Source organism: Petaurus breviceps, unplaced genomic scaffold, assembly GCF_028583685.1.
Source record: "Petaurus breviceps papuanus isolate PSGF00001 unplaced genomic scaffold, PetGlider_PUasm1.0 227, whole genome shotgun sequence".
NCBI lineage: Eukaryota > Metazoa > Chordata > Mammalia > Diprotodontia > Petauridae > Petaurus > Petaurus breviceps.
This window is the reverse complement of record NW_027185896.1, coordinates 11629613-11647497: the sequence shown is the minus strand read 5'-3', so window position 1 is coordinate 11647497 and position 17885 is coordinate 11629613. Positions and strand designations below refer to the sequence as shown.

At 38.2% G+C, this 17885-nt stretch overlaps 1 pseudogene; it reads left to right on the top strand.

The window, feature by feature from the left end:
- The first annotated feature begins 16209 nt into the window (after window positions 1-16209).
- LOC138166906 (protein FAM210B, mitochondrial pseudogene) lies at window positions 16210-17131 on the top strand (annotated as a pseudogene).
- The last annotated feature ends 754 nt before the right edge of the window (window positions 17132-17885 follow it).

The window sequence follows — 17885 nt, the reverse complement described above, 5'->3', positions numbered from 1 at the left end:
CTTCCAAGTCACCAAGTTGTGACTTTTGTGTTCTTTCATGGGAGTTCCTTCCTGATCCTTGGAATTCCTCTTCTATGTTAAAGAATTTGAATTGTTCAGAATAAGTTCTCAAATATCCCATTTTTAGTCCCATACCCAAAGCCTTTTCAGCTTTATTTTTTGTTGTTTTTCAGTAGTTTCACTCATGTCTAACTCTTCATGACCTCCTTTAGCTCAATAAGGCCTTGAAGAATTGTCAGAGCCTTTGAAAACCCATAGTCACCTCCATACCCCACTGAAGTGAATGCTTCCTCTCAATCAAGGTAATTCAGGGTTCATAAGATTTAGAGCTAGAAACAACCATTGAGGACATTTCATCTAATCTCATTTTATAGATGAGGAAACTGAATTCAAGATATTTTCAAATCAATTTAATAAATATTTTTCAAGCACGTACTATGGAAATTATTTCAGGGATCCCAGACATCTACTAGCAAAAGTCTACCCCATTAATGCCAAAATTGACCCAGATAAGCAATATGACAGCAAACCAGAAAACACTTAAGATCTCAGAAGAAACAAGATTACCAATTATCCAAAGGACAATGGAAGTTTTATATATAAAATAATCCAAGACATTCTCCTTCCTGCCTCAGTGAGTTCAGAGCCTGGCTCACAATCTTTCTCTCCTTCCCAAATCCTAACTTCATGCTAAAGGACTTCCACATATATCTCCTTCATATTTCACTGAAAAATGCCAAGAGTTCCCTCTTCTTTCCTCCACCTCATTTCAGATGCCTTTTTCCATTTTCTCATCATATAAAGATGGAGCCCTTCTTCTTGCCAAGGCAAACCCTTCTACATGCACAAGTAATCCCTTGCCATCCCATTTTTTTATTTGAATTTTTTTGGCAAATAGTATTTTATTTTTTCAAATTACATGTAAGGCTAGTTTTCAACATTCATTAACATTTTTTTTTTTAGTTTCAAATTCTCTCCTGCCCTCCCCCCCTTCACCTTCCCTGAGACAGCAAGAAATCGTATATAGGTTATAAGTGTGCAATTATATAAAAAAGTATTTCCATAGACATGTTGTGAAGGAAAACACACCAAAAACAAACAAACAAGAAAAATAAAGTATGCTTTGATTTGCATTCAGATTCCATCAGTTCTTTCTCTGGAGGCAGATATATTTTTCATCATGAGCTCTTTGGAATTGTCTTAGATCATTGTATTGCTGAGAATAGTTCTCATTCATAGTTGTTCATCATATAATGTTGTTGTTACTATGTACAATGTTCTCCTGATTCTGTTCACTTCACTTTGCATTAATTCATACAGTTTTTTTTTCTAATTTTGGAGGGGGGAAGGTAAAGCAATTGGGGTTAAGTGATTTGCCCAAGGTCACACAGCTAGTGTGTCAAGTGTCTGAGGCCGAATTTGAACGCAGGTCCTCCTGACTCCAGGGCTGTTGCTCTATTTACCTCCTAGCTGCCCCTAGTTCATGTAAGTCTTTACAGGTTTTTCTAAAATCTGCCTGCTCATCATTTCTTATAGTACAATAGTATTCTATTATATTCATATACCACAACTTGTTTAGCCATTCCCCAATTGATGGGTATCCCTTCAATTTACAAGTCTTTACCACCACAGAGAAAGCTGCTATGAATTTTTTTTGTACATTTAGGTCCTTTTCCCTATTTTTAATGATCTCTTTAGGATACAGACCTAGTAGTAGTATTGCTAGATCAAACGGTATGCACAGTTCTATAGCTCTTTGGGCATAGTTCCAAATTGCTCTCCAGAATGGTTGGATCAGTTCACAACTCTACCAACAATGCATTAGTGGCTCAAGTTTCCCACATCTTCTTCAACATTTATCATTTTTCTTTTCTGTCATATTAGCCGATCTGATAGATGTGAGATGGTGCCTCAGAGTTCTTTTAATTTGCACTTCTCAGAGTCTAATAAACAGTGATTTGGAGTATTTTTTCATATAATTATAGATAGCTTTGATTTCTTTGTCTGATAACTGCCTATTTATATTCTTTGACCATTTATCAATTGGCAAATGACTTGTATTCTTATAAATCTGACTCAGTTTTCTATGCATATTTGAGAAATGAGGCCTTTATCAGAAACACTTGCTGTAAAAACTGTTTTCCAGCTTTCTGCTTTCCTTCTAATCTTGGTTATATTGAATTTGTTTGCAGAAAACCTTTTTAATTTAATGTAATTAAAATTATTCATTTTACATTTCATAATGTTCTCTATCTCTTGTTTAGTCATAAATTCTTTCCTTCTCCATAGATCTGACAGGTAAACTATTGCTTGCTCTCCTAATTTGCTTATGTTATCAACTTTTATGTCTAAATCATGTATCCATTTTGATCTTATCTTGGGAAATGATGTGAGATGTTGGTCTATGCCTAGTTTCTTCAATACTATTTTCAGACAGATTGTTTTTTTTTTTTGGAAGGGAGAAGGTAGGGCAATTGGGGTTAAGTGACTTGCCCAAGGTCACAGGGATAGTTTTTTTGTGTCTGTATGGTGTGTCTGAGGTTGGATTTGAACTCAGGTCCTCCTGACTCCAGGGCCGGTGCTCTATTCACTTGCAATACTATTTTCCAGTTTTTCCATCAATTTTTGTTAAATAGTGAGTTCTTATTCCAGAAGCTAGAGTCTTTGGGTTTATCAAACAGTAGATTACTATAATCATTTACTACTCTGTCTTATATACCTAATCTATTCCACTGATCCACCACTGTTTCTTAGCCAGCTTTGATGATAGCTGCTTTATAACAGTTTTAGATCTGGTATGGCCAGACCACCTTCCTTTGCATTTTTAAAAATTAATTCCCTTGATATTCTTTATGTTTTGTTCTTTCTGATGAGTTTTGTTATGTTTTCTAGCTCTATAAAATAATTTTTGATAGTTTGATTGGCATGGCACTGAATAGGTAAATTAATGTAGATAGAATTGTCATTTTATTATATTAACTTAGCCTATCCATGAGCAATTGATATTTTCCCAATTTTTTTAGATATGACTTTATTTGTGTGAAAAAATGTTTTCTAATTGTGTTCATATAGTTCCTGGGTTTATCTTGGCAAGGAGACTCCCAAATATTTTATATTGTCTACAGTTATTTTAAGTGGAATTTCTCTTTCTATCTCTTCTTGTTGAGCTTTGTTGGTAATATGTTGATGATTTACATGGCTTTATTTTATATCCTGTAACTTTGCTAAAGTTGTTAATTATTTCAAGTAGTTTTTTTAGTTGATTCTCTAAGTATGCCATCATATCATTTGCAAAGAGTGATAGATTTGTTTCCTCATTACCTGGTCTAATTCTTTCAATTTCTTTTTCTTCCCTTATGGCTAAAGCTAACATTTCTAGTAACATTATTGAATAATAGTGGTGATAATGGGCATCTTTTCTCACCATTAATCTTACTGATTATCCATATTACAATAATGTTTGCTGATGGTTTTGGATAGATACTGTTATCATTTTAAGAAAAGCTCCAGGGGCGGCTAGGTGGCACAGTGAGTAAGAGCACTGGCCCCAGAGTTGGGAGAACCCAGGATTGGTTCTGGCCTCAGATACTTAACACCCACACAAAATAACTGGCCGTGTAACCTTGGGCGAGTTACTTAACCCCGGTTGCTTTTAAAAAAAGAGAGAGAGAGAGAAAAGCTCCATTTATTTCTATACTCCCTAGAGTTTTTAATAGGAATTTGTGCTGTATTTTGCCAAAAACTTTTTCTGGATCTATTCAGATAATCATATATGATTTCTGTTGGTTTTGTTATTGGTATGACTAATTATGCTAATAATTTTCCTAATATTGAATCCCCTGCATTCCTAGTAAAAATCCCACCTGGTCATAGTGTATTATCCTGGTGATAAATTGCTGTCATGTCTTTGATAATATTTTAATTTAAAAATTTACATCAATATTCATTAGGGAAATTGGTCTATAATTTTCTTTCTCTGTTTTGTCTCTTCCTGGTTTACGTATCATTTTCATATTTGTGTCATAAAAGGAATTTGGTAGAATTCCTTCTTCACCTGTTTTTTCCAAATAGCTTATATAGTATTGGAATTAATTGTTTTTTAAACATTTGGTAGAATTCACTTGTAATGGTACTGGAGATTTTTTCTTAGGGACTTCATTGATGCTTTGTTCAATTTCTTTTTCTAAAATGGAGTTATTTAAATATTTTGTTTCTTCTGTTAATCTGGGCAATATGTATTTTTGTAAACATTCATCCATTTCTCTTAGGCTGTCAGATTTATTGGCATACAGTTGGGCAAAATAGCTTCTACTTATTGCTTTAACTTTCTCTTCAATGGTGGTAAATTCATCCAATTCATTTTTGATACTGGTAATTTGGTTTCCTTTTTTCTTTTTAAATCAAATTAACCAATGGTTCATCTACTTTATTGGTTTTTCCATAAAACCAGCTCTTAGTTTTATTTATTAGTTCAATATTTTTTTACTTTAAATTTTATTAATCTCTCTTGATTTTCAGAATGTCTAATTTGTCATTTAATTAGGTATGTTTAATTTGTTCTTTTTCTAGCTTTTTTAGCTGTATGCCCAATTCATCAATCTCCTTTTTCTGTATTTTATGTAAGCATTTAGAGATGCAAAATTTCCCCAAAGTACTGCTTTAGCTGTATCCCATAAATTTTAGTATGTTGTCTCATTACTGTCATTGTTTTTGATGAAATTATTGATTGTTTCTATGATTCGTTGTTTTACCCACTCATTCTTTAGGATTAGATTATTTAGTTTCTAAATAATTATTATTCTATGTTTCCATGGCCTTTATTACATGTAACTTTTACTGCATCATATTTTTCCCTTTCTGCATTGGATTGTGAGGTTTTTATGACCTAATACATGGTGTATTTTTGTGTGGGTGCCATGTTCTGCTGAGAAAAAGTGATATTCTGGGGCGGCCAGGTAGCACAGCGAGTAAGAGCACTGACCTCAGTGTCGGGATGACCTGGGGGATCAAATCCAGGCTCAGACACTTAACACCCACCCAGAAACACCTGGCCATGTAACCTTGAGCAAGTTACTTAACCCCAATTGCTTTAAAAAAAAGTTATATTCCTTTCTATCCCCATTCAATTTTCTACTGAGGTCTACCATATCTAACTTTTCTAAGATTCCATTCACCTCCTTAAATTCTTTCTTGTTTATTTTGTGGTTAGATTTATCTAGTTCTGAGAGGGGAAGTTTGAGGTCCCCCACTAGTTTGGTTATGCTGTCTATTTCTTCCTGTAACTCACTTAACTTCTCCCCTAAAAATTTTGGATGCTATACCACTAGGTACATATATGTTCATATTGATATTACTTCATTGTCTATGGTACCTTTCAGCTAGATGAAGTTTCCTTTCTTATCCCTTTTAATTAGATCTATTTTTGCTTTTGCTCTGCCTGAGATCAGGATTGCTACCCCTGCTTTTTTTCTTACCTCATCTGAAGCATAATATATTCTGCTACAGCCTTTTGCCTTTACTCTGTGTGTGTTTCTTGTAAACAACATATTGTAGGGTTCTGGTTTTTAATCCACTCAGCTATTCACTTTTGTTTTATGGAAGAACTCATCCCATTCACAATTACAATTATGATTACTAACTGTATATTTCCCTCCATGCTATTCCCCCCCTTTTGTACTTTTCTCTCTCCTTTCACCCTGTCTCTTCTCACCATTGTTTTGCTTTTGATCTTCTTGATCTTCTCCCCCAGTCTGCCTTCTTTTCTGTCAGCCCCCCGCTTTTCTTTCCCCTTCTACTTCCTTATAGGGTAAGAGAGATTTCTCTACCCAACTGAGTGTGTATGTTATTCCCTCTCTGAGCCAAATCCAATGAGAATAAGGTTTAAACGATGCTCATCCCCTCCCTTCTTTCCCTCTATTTTAATAGGTCTTTCATGCCTCTTCATATGTTATAATTTACCCTACTCTGCCTCCCCCTTTCCTCTTCTTCCAGTAAAATCCTTTCATCCCTAATTAATTTTTTTTATCATAACATCAAAGTCAACTTATACCCACACCCTCTAAGTATACTCCTTCTAACTGCCCTAATAGAGATACAGTCTTAAGAGTTATAAGTATCAGCTTCCCATGGAGAAATGTTAATAGTTTAACCTTATTGAATACCATAGGATTTTTTCTTTCTTTCCTGTTTACCTTCTTATGCTCCTCTTCAGTTTTGTATTTAAAGATCAGATTTTCTGTTCACCTCTGATCTTTTCATCAGGAAAGTTTGAAAGTCTACTATTTCAATGAATATTCATCTTTTCCCCTGAAAGATTATGCTGAATATTGCTGGGTAGTTGATTCTTGCTTGTAATCCAACCTCTTTTGCCTTCTGGAATATATTCAAAGTCCTCCAATCCTTTAATTCTGAAGCTAATAAGTCCTGTGTAATCCTAACTGTGGCTCCTTGATATTTGAATTATTCTTTCTGGCTGCTTGCGGTATTTTTTCCTTGACCTGATAGTTCTGGAATTTGGCTACAGTATTCCTTGGAATTTTCATTTTGGGATCTCTTTCAGGAGGTGATCAGTGTATTCTTTCAATGACTATTTTATCCTCTGATGCTAGAATATTAGGGCAGTTTTTCTTGATAATTTCTTGAAAGATGCTGTTAAAGCTCTTTTTTTGATCATGGCTTTCAGGTAGTCCAGTAAAATTCTTAAATTACCTCTCCAACATCTATTTTCCAGGTCATTTGTTTTTCCAATGAAGTATTTTACACTTTCTTCTATTTTTTCATTCTTTGACTGATTCTTGATATCTCATAGCTTTTATTATTCATTAGCTTCCATTTCCACAATTCTAATTTTTTTTCTTTTGCACAATTATAAGTTTTAAGGAATTTTTTTCTTCAGTTAGCTTTTATAACTTTCAGTAGTTTTTGTTTTCCATTTGGCCAATTCTACTTTTAGAGGAGCTGGGTTTTTTTTAGTAGTTCCCCCACCCCTGCCCCCGCCATATGGCCAATTCTGTTTTTTTAAGGAGTTGTTTTCTTCAGTCAATGTTTGTGCTTCCTTTTCCAAGCCGTTGACTTTTTTTTTCATAATTCACTTACATAACTTTCATTTTTCCCAATTTTTCATCATCCTCTCACTTGATTTTTAAAATTGTTTTTAAGCTCTTACAAAATGATTTTTTAGGCTTGAGATGAATTTGCCTTCCCCTTTGAGGCTTAATATGTAGGCATTTTGATATTGTTGTCCTCTTCTGAGTTGTAATTTGATTTTTCCCTGTCACCATATATAGCACCAATGCAATATTTACAGCACTCACAATCACAATAAAGACCGTGACTATAAGTATCACATGACATTTGATCACAAAATATACCAGATTCTCCTGGTATAGAATAGAACTGAAACATTTATTTAGACACCAGAAAACCCTATCCCAAAACCAGTAAGCTGATTCCATCATAGTACCAAAAATATTCAGAAGCCATAATAATTCTGAGAGCCACAGCATCCTTTAGCCTTCCCACAAACTAATACAAGATCAGCATCTACTCTGGAGCTTATCTGACTCCTTGCCTGAATGTTCTCTCTCCCTCACCCATCTGGATAGCTCTGACCAGCTTCCTGTGGCCTCTGCTTCCCTTCAGCAAAACTCCTCCCACCACAAGCTCCATGTGACTACATTCAGCCTGTCAGGGCACAGAGTTTATCTTCACAGCAGGGAAGCTTCCCATGGGCTCTGCTGCACCCTTCAGCAAATTCCCTCCATCACAGGCTCCAGGTGACTACATTCAGCCTATTAGGGGGCAGAGTTTACTTTCAAAGCAGGGGAGGTCTTCAAACTTCCCACTAGTTCTATTAAGGGGCAGGGAAGATCTTCAAATTCCCATTCCCACAACACTGTAGTAGCTTTCTATGGTCAAGGCTCTTTTTTCTTTTTTTTTTTTTTTACTCATTTTTAAAAGTTGAGCTCTGCTCCTGGAGTACCAGGGCACTGTCCCCTTCTTGCACTGGGGAGCCAGGGGCCTGGTCACTGGCTTTCTGCACCAGGGCTTCTGGGGCTGGCAACTTGCCCACTGCATGAGGGTGACCTGGCTTAGTTGTGCCCTGAGTTCTGAGGCTGGCAGTTTGCCTGCTATGCTGGGGCTAGAGGCCTCACAGCTAGCCTGCTATGCCACTGGCCTACTGAGCCAGAACTGCAGGGCCTGAGTTGCTGATCTATGCTGTGGCTAAGAACCTTCTGCTGACTTGCCCAGATATGCCCACACTAGGCTGTGCTCCCCTTTTACCCAAGTGAGACAGACCTTTCCTGAGACCTTTCCTGAAGTCTTTTTAAATTATCATGTTCTGGGGGTGGCCAGATAGGATAGCGAGTAAGAGCACCGGCTCCAGTGTCGGGATGACCAGGGGATCAAATCCGGGCTCAGATACTTAGCACCACACCCAGAAATAACTGGTAACTGTGTAACCTTGAGCAAGTTACTTAACCCCAATTGCTTTAAAAAAAAAACACCACCCTTCCCATTGAACTTATACCCTCCCCTAGGAAATTACTTCATATACATGCACATATACACAATACCTGGCAGTAGTAAATGCTTAATAAATGCTTGTTGAAGTTGTGGTATATGAATGTAATGGAATAATATTGTGAAATGATGAGCAGGCAGACTTCAGAAAAACCTGGAAATAGTTATATGAACTGCTGCTGAGTAAGGGGAGCAGAACCAGGAGAACATTGTACACAGTTACAGCCAAATTGCACAATGACTAACTTTGATAGACTTGGCTCTTCTCAGCAATGCAAGGTTCTAAGACAACTCCAAAAGGCTCATGATGGAAAAGGCTATCCACATCCAGAGAAAGAATTACAGAATCTGAATGCAGATCAAAGCATACTATTTGCTCTCTCTTTTTTGTTCAGTTTTGTTTCTTCTTTCTTAGGGTTCATTCCATTGGTTATAATTCTTCTTTGTAACATGACTAATGTGAAAAAATATGTTTAATGTGAATGTATATGTAGAGCCTATATCAGATTGCATGCTGTCTTGGGTAGGGGGGAAGGAAGAGAGAGACAGAAAATTTGGAACTCAAGAGCTTGTAGAGCTGAATGTTGTAAACTAAAAATAAATAAATTTAAAAAAATAAATGGTTAGGGGTGGCCAGGTAGCACAGCAAGTAAGAGCACTGGCTCCAGTGTCGGGATGACATGTGGATCAAATCTGGGCTCAGACACTTAGCACCCACCCAGAAACACCTGGCCATGTAACCTTGAGCAAGTTACTTAACCCCAATTGCTTAGGGTCAGCCAGGTGGCTCAGTGAGCAAGAGCACCAGCTCCAGTGTCGGGATGACCTGGGCATCAAATCTGGGCTCAGATACTTAGCACCACACCCAGAAATAACTGGTAACTGTGTAAACCTTGAGCAAGTTACTTAACCCTGATTGCTTAAAAAAAATTAAAATAAAAAAAAATAAATGGTTGTTGAATTGAATTGAATTATGAGGCTTAGGTGAGAAAGGAATGTCTTCTAGGCCAGTAGGATAGCCGATGTGAAGGTACACAGATGAGAGATAAAAAGCCTTGAGGTCATTGTGGTATTGTTGTGTGGGAAGTGAGTAAACCCCACTGACTCCATCTTGTGATTCAGTTCTGGAACTAGCTCAGTAACCTTTCTATTCAATTATAAGGCTAGTCCAATTTCTGTCTTGTCAGAAAACTTTATTCAGTTATGGGAATTGTGAGAAAACTTTATTGCATTGTTTGAACCTAGCCCTTGAGTGGCTGGGGAGCCGGATTACCTCTACCAGGTTTGTTTAAGATTGGTGCAAACAATTTTCTCACAATTATACATCTCAAGCACTTTACATGTCTTATCTGAAAACCAGCCATGTACTGGTCAATCAGTTACTGTTTCCTTGTCCTTTGATTGAACAGAAATACCTGGGGAGAAGGAGAGACACTTCTTTTTCTGATTTCAGCAAAATACCTGTTTGCTGTACCCCTCCCAATTTGGAAAGCCTTTAATTTTTCCTCCACTTAGAAATTGGGTGACCTAATCTTGTATCCTGGTTTATGTCCTGCTAATTGTTTTCATTAATGCATAAAAATCTGTCTCCCCCTATATTTGGGGTCCAGTGCCAAAGTGGAGAGGCCATGGCCTCTATTATGCAGTTGGCATGCAATGCTTAATAAAGTGATATTCTCAGAAGCTCAAACCTTTGTTTCCTCAGTCATTTCAATCAATCCACAAATCACAGTTGGATCTAAAGGAATAATAATTATAGCTACTATTTATATAGTACTTTATAGTTTATAGAACACTTTACATAGTTTATCTCAATTATATGTAAAAGAAGTACTCAAAAGTAAAAGTTTGTGGGTATTTGGAAAACCGTCAAGCTGTTCTGTCTAGTTATTGTGGCTTTTTGATATAGGATGAAGCCATAAGGTTAAGTCTATGTCACTTTCTGCATAGTTTGACCTGTGTTCATGTTCTGGCTCCAAAACTTAGTTACTATGTGACTTTAAGCAAATAATTTAACTAGTCTGAGCCTTTCTCATTTTCTTAATCTATAAAATAGGGATGAATATACATAAGTCACAGAATCTTAATACTGGAAAGGACCTCAGAAGTCATCTAAACAAACCCTTAGGCAGAACATTAATCCCCTCTACAGTATTAGCAACAAATGATCATCAAGTTCCAATCTATACCTCTAGTGAGGGAAAATTCACTATTACCTAAGGCAGCCCATTTGAAGGTATGTTAGTTCATGCCAAAGAAAGTGGGAGAGGATGTGAGAAGGAAAGGGAAGCTACTTGTATTATGATGGTTGAATGAAAGTTGAGCATGATCCCATCACATCTTCATAGAGGTTTCTCCCCTGGATAACAGATGCAAGGACTAGGCTGGTAGTAGGTTCAGTGGTCTTAGACTTACCTGTCCATCCGTAGTAGTAATTGCTCAACAGTTGGTGTTGGGGATGGAGGGCCCCTGTTCCATGAATGTTACTTACCTGAATGTCTGTAAGAGCTAGGATAGAAGTATAACAACTTTGGGAGTAAAAGGTTGTCTTTGCAATTCCAAGGGCTCTTGGACTGTGGATCCTGGACTTTCTGGTCAAGGTGGTGGTTTGAACTAAGTGAATCCAAGGAGAAGTGGTCAAGGTGGTTCAAGGTTTGAACCACCTGAAACATACTGCTTCTAGAGTTACTTCCAGAATACCTTGCTGCTTCAGGCACATGGGGACCAGTAGTTGGAAGGCAGTAGGTAGGCAGGAATAGATACTCAGAGTTAAATTTCTTCATAAGTCACCAGGTAGTATACTTTTACAACAATTTCAGTTGTTTCAGTCCTTGTACACACATGTATACAACCTGCTTAGGATCTGGTTAAGTATTTTTGGCTTCCAGACCAAGTCTCTTGTCTATCTCTCAGTGCTGCCAAGAATGAATAATCCTTATTTATCTCACCTAATTCAGTCTGGGTTTAAAACACACAATATTGTCATAACTTTATCAAAATGGCTCAGTCCCCATCCCATTAAGATTCTTATCTCCTTCCTAACTTCAAGTGCCTCAAAGAAATATGGGCACATCTTACTAATAAGATTCCATTTACTGAATGGAAAAGAAAAAAAAATACACCACATTAAAACTTCCAAGTTACTAAAACCCTGCCAGAGCTAATGAGATCTAAAATCCCATCTCCTCAGTGGTCTCAGCTGTTACAGTTAAAATTTGAGCTCCACTTTTGCCAAAAGAACAGACATGCCCAGAGGCCACTTGTAGAGAAGGATTGGCAGGCATTCCCCCAATGTTAAATTCTCAAAGAAGAAAAAGGAACAATCACACCACCTGGTAGAAGGACGCACAATGAAAAATGCTATCTGCCTCCAGAGAAAGAACTGATGGAATATGAATGTAGATCAAAGCATACTTTATTTTTCTTGGGGTTTTTGGTGTATTTTCTTTCACAACATGACCAATATGGAAATATGTTTTACATGACTACACATGTATAATCTATATCAGATTGCTTGTCATCTCAGGGAGGATTGAGGGGAAGGAAGGAGGGAGAGAATTTGGAACTCCAAATTTTTTTTTAAATGTTAAAAATTGTTTTTACATGTAATTGGGGAAAAATAAAATATTATTACATTTTTAAAAGGATGTTGAAACATAAAATAATCAACAAAACACAAAATAAAAAAGCTAACCCATCCAATCGCAGAAAAATAAATTCAACAGGTCCTAAGCAAAATGCCAGTGAAATAATAGAAAATTACCTGGAGGTTGGTGCACTATAGCCATCATAATTTGAATTGGCTGGAACATTTTTCTTGAGTGGACTTCAAAAGAGGAAAGGTTTCTGAGTGATGGAAGTAAAATTATCAAAATCACTAATGAACACTTTAATACACTAATGAATCTGTGATTTCATTGTTGTGGGTACTCCCTACAGGGATATTGATTATAATCTGTCCATGCCTTCCCATCTTCACCATATAACTAATATTAACATATAATATTATAGAAATGTTATTTATGGCCTAGAATCATCAAGAACTAAGATCACATGGACCAGGTCCAGTTGTTGGAGGAAAGCCTCTTCAAGATACCAATATCGCTGTGTCTCCTTATGCTCCCCCTCTTGGTTTACACTGGGAAAATCATAGACTAGGCTTGTGTCTAGGTTTCCATGTATATGGGTAACAACATTCTCATATGCCATATAAGTCCTCAAAATAGCAACAGATTTATTAAGTACAAGATAAGTTTTATTCTAGCCCCTATAAAAATTTTAAAATGCAGAAGACTCACAGGAACTCACAAGCAAATGCATGGCTTTGTACAGAGCACACATAGATATTCTCTGCCAATTTCCAGTCAACCATGTAGAAACTCTGGGGGCTGCCATGTTTGATGCATTACTGAGAGTCCTCTAATTGACTGAGAGCCAGAAGAGTTAATGACTCAGGGGAATTGTTTAAAAAAAAAAAAAGAGATAGCTTCCAGCTGGGACTTCTTGGCTGTAGCTTTCCAGGCAACAAGATATTATTCCCATGAGGTGTAAAGAAGGATGGTCCTTTTCTAACCTGAAATCACAAGAAAGAGGAGTGACCCCACTCCTCTTTACTTGAACTGGGATTCATCTAAGGTAAGGGCCCTTAAAGGTCTTTGTATATTTGTTCTCTTGTGATTTTATGTAAACTTATACCCTGAGAAGAATATGTTTTTAACATCCTGTTAGTACAGAAGATCTGAAAATCTAATGAGAGATGCCATTGTGAGTTGGAGGTAGAATCCACAAAAACAACAGTGACTGATGGGGGCGGAGGGGGGGGAATATCTTCATTAGAAAAAATACCACTCTAAGGAGAGAAGCCAAGCCTGACTCATTTTTACCAGTAGAGTTGATCAGCAATGCCAAATTAAGGTGAAATGTAAAATGGCTAATTAGCAGCCTTGCAAAAATTGTTTTGTGTGCTAATAAAGCTTACCTACCAACCTCCCAGAAGACAGTAACAGTAGTCATATGTTGTTACTGAATTATGTTCTAATTGTTCTGATTGGCTATTGGAAAAGGGGGTAAGAGACTTCAGTGCAAAGGATAATGTGCAATTGAGCTGATTCATCAGTGGGTTGAGATAGAGAAGGGAGTTTAGGATAGCCACAGCAAGGGTGCCAGTCTGGGAAGATGATGGGATTGGACCTCATGGTAAGAATGAAGAATAATATTATGGGTCATAAAGCAGAGGGGAAGATGGAAAAATAAAACATGATCAGATAAAGGAATTTTTGAATATTGAAGTGGAATACTTATGGGAAATGACAGAATCAAGAGTAAAATCCATTGCTGTACATAGCTGAGGTGGGATGGAAGAGTTGGTCATGAGAAATAAAGAAATCGAGAAACTCTTAGAAATTAGGCTAATTGAGGGAATATAAATAAGCATGCTGAATTTCTCTAATATGAAGGCAGGTGCTGGGGAGGAAAGAAAGACTAAGCTAAGACAGTGTCTGCCAGAATTTTAATTGATTGGTAAATTTGGATTGAAAGAACCTCAAAAAGTTACTGAGTGATGGTGACAGAAATGGCCATAGAAAGCAAGAAGCATTCTGACTCCTTCATCATAATCAATGAGTTGTGGTTATGAGTGAAAGTACTAGAAAAGGTGGCTAGGGATTGTCATGAGAAGGGAGCCAGGTCTCTGTGAGAGCCAGAAATGGAGAGAATGATAAAGGAAAGGGTTTAAGATGAAAGCAAACTCAATAATTACCAAGCAGGCATCCAGGAAGCACAGGGGAAGATGCAGGTAGACCTAAAGTGGGACATTGGCAAGGTTGAGCTGAGGGGGATGGGAATAAAGGAGCAGCACTGGGGGATGAATAATGAGGTTTGTACAATAAAAGCCAGAAATTCAGAATTACTGAGATGGGGAAAGGATAAGGGGAAGGGAGTAAGCTAATCCCTGAGGATGGAGTCCAGGCAGAGTATCAGTGGATGGAGTTGTGGAGCAGTGGATCTGTTGAGGAAGCAGGTAATTAAACCTTCCTTAAGACTGAACCTCATGACAGTTGGAGATGTTTCCAAGGGACCCAGGAGGCCCACTTCATAGTTGGTGGGAGCAAATGAAGGAAGGTCTGAAATGAAGGAGGAAACCTTCGGAAGTATGAACAGGAAGACACTTGCAGTTTGAAGTAGATCTCATCTGGAAATAACCTTCAAAGTACTTGAAAAGACCCTTGGGTAAAGACAGAGGTTGAGAGGTCTAGAGAGGGAGCTGATGCAGGGCTTGCTAGGAAAGCTCCAGAGTGAATGGACAAATTAGCTGGTGGCCTGAATTGAGGGCTGATGTGGGCTCCCAGGGGTATGTTCCTGTCCTTCACAGGGGGATACAACTAAAGTCCCAAACAGAGACTAACCATCCTATAAGCTCATCCAGATGATCAGGGAACTCCACTGACCAACATATTAGATAGACCATACACGTTAGATAGATTCATAAATATTTTTATCTTGTTCTTCTTACCATGGAAGCCAATAACACCAAGGCCTCTTTTTCATTTCTGAAATGTTAAGAAGTAATATTATATCAGTGTCCTTGCCCAAAGTCCTTGGTCTGTCTAAATAAAAAACTTTATCTGTACTTAATCAAAACCTAAGGAAACAATGTCCTACCCTGAAGTCCTTGATTTCCTTCTTATCAAAGACCTAATAAAAGACAATCAAATTCAGGGAAGGATTATTTTAGATGACCAAAGTAAGAGTCAATATATTTTCATTTAATTCAAAATAAGAGAATTTCTCTCAAATTCATCTTGGACCATATTGAAAGGAGAATCCTCAAAGGTAGTGGTTAAAGAGGGAATGTTCCTTTGTTAAATAAGGAGGCATCTGATAGTTTTGTCTTATATTAAAACCAAGGAGGTAATCCTTTGGTTAAACCTGGGATTTGACCTAGGTTTTCCAAGGAGCCATCATATCCAAGGGTATACCTCCCAATACTAACTTTTCTATAATTCTCTTTAGTGAATCAAACCCTAAAATCGAACTTTTTTTTTTTTTACCTTTGTTTAATTTTGACTATGATGGGTATATGAATACACATGTGAGTGTGTGTATATATCTGTACAGGTATATGTAGATAGAGGGCACAGGACCAGTTTAATAGGAAGGGATGATACTTAAAAGGTGAAATTAAGAGGTGAGAAAATAATATAATGAGAGGAGATGGGGAGAAACAGAATGGGGTAAACTGTTAGAAGAGGCAAGGTAAAACTGTTACAATGGAGGGGAAGAACAGGAAGGCAAAAGGGAATGGGTCAACCTTATTCTCATTGAATTTGGCTTAGGGAGGGAATGACATAAACACTAAATAGGATATCTCACCCTACAGGAGAGTAGGGGGGAGGGGGATAAGAGGGGAGATAATGGAAGGGAGGGCAGGCTGGGGGAAGGGAAGTTGGAAGCACCCACTTTTGAAAAGGGACAGAATCAAAGTAGAGAATAGAACAAGTGGGAGGTGGGATAGGAGGGAGGGAAATATAGTCAGTCTTTTGCAATATATCCACTATGAAAATGTTTTGCATAGCTACACATGTACAACCTATACTGAATTGCTCATCTTCCCAGTAAGAGTGGGTGATAGGGGAGGAAGGGAATGAATCTGGAATTCAAAGTTTTAAAATCAAATGTTTAATATATATATATGTATAATTTTTTTCTGAAATTTTGTCACTGTTTACTGATCATAAGAACACATAATAAGATGTTGCTTGACAATTCTAGAGGAACAATGATGAAAAGACCTGTTGAGCAAGGGGTGATGAACTCAGAGTACAAGAATCAGACATACATTTGTTTGGACATGGTCAATGCAGGATTTTATGCTGACTACTATGCAGATCTGTTACAAGGGTTTTGGTTTTGGTTTTTCATTGGAGAAGAGAGAGAAACAGAAAATAGAATTTTTAAAAAAGTAATGGGGGGGGAGGGGGACTGGCGCACCCTGACCCTGCGGGGTTGCACCATGGTCTGGCAGCTGGCCGCGGTCGCAGGCAGTGGGGCAGCCGGGCTCCGACTGCGCCTGGGGCCTCTCCTAGGCAGCCCCCTCGGGCCCGCTGCCCCCTTGGCCCCGCGCCTTCTGTTGCAGCTCGGGCCTAGCCCCATCCACGCACAGATAAGCTTCCTTGGAACTGGAGGCAGCGGTGGCGGCAGCGGCAGCACCGGCAGCAGCGGCAGAAGCAGCAGCAGCAGCAGCAGCCTCGCCGATAGCAGCAGCTCGGGCAGCGTCGGCCCCCAGGAACCAAAGAAAACAGAGAGAGTGCTCACAGACGCCAGCATTGTAGATGAGAGCAAACAAAGCAAACGGCAGCAGCTGAAAAAGATGTTTAAAGAATATGGAGACGTGGTTGTTTCGTTGCATATCGGGATCTCCTTAATATCTTTGGGAATATTCTACTTGGTTGTTTCAAGCGATGTGGACCTATCTTCCTTTCTCTTCAAACTCGGGTTTGCAGAATCGCTCCACAGGTGTAAGCTTGTTGGGGGCAGTAGTACATCTGTGATGGCTTATGGTATTCACAAAGTGTTTGCCCCAGTACTTGCGGAAGGGGGGGGGGAGTGAGTGAGTGTAAGAGTGAGAGAGAGAAAGAGGAAGAAAGAGAAAAAGAGCGAGGAGAGAAAAAGAGAAAGAGAGAGAGAGAGAGAGAGAGAGAGAGAGAGAGAGAAATCACTCATTACCATCTTGGTTTTAAGCAGCCATACTTGAAAAGCAAATCTTCACTTGACAGTGACTACTTTGAGTTTGGTATATAAAAGAAACACATGAACACATGTACCCAAAGACTGCCAGACTGCGATTCAGTGGCACAGCTGAGTTGAATTCCCAGGATGTGACCTAGAACAAGTCACCTTCTCTGGCCTCTTTTCCCTATCAGTAAAATGAGGTGGTTGGACTAGATGATCCTCTGAGCCCCTCTCTGATTCTTACACTCTGATAGAGTGAATGTCTGTACTTCCTATAATGTCAGTGAAGCTTAAAGAAACTAACTGATCCTCAAATAGAATTACCAGGTTCCTCAGTGAGAGGAGATTGATGAGTATGCAAAAGCAGAGTTGGAGGGTAGGTGGAGGGGGCTGCTGATCTCCGAGTGAGTTCATAAAAAACAGTGATTGAAGTTTAAAAAAAAAAGTAATGGGGGTCTGGTACATGTGCAGTCTCTATCTATTTATTGATATAACCTCTCCCCATGGAAGACACTAGGGACATGGAAGTGAAACACCATGGAGAGACAGTGGGAAATGTACCAACATTCTATAAATTGTTCTAGTTGGCTAACTATATGTTTGGGAGAAACCTTTTTTGATTGTCAGCATCA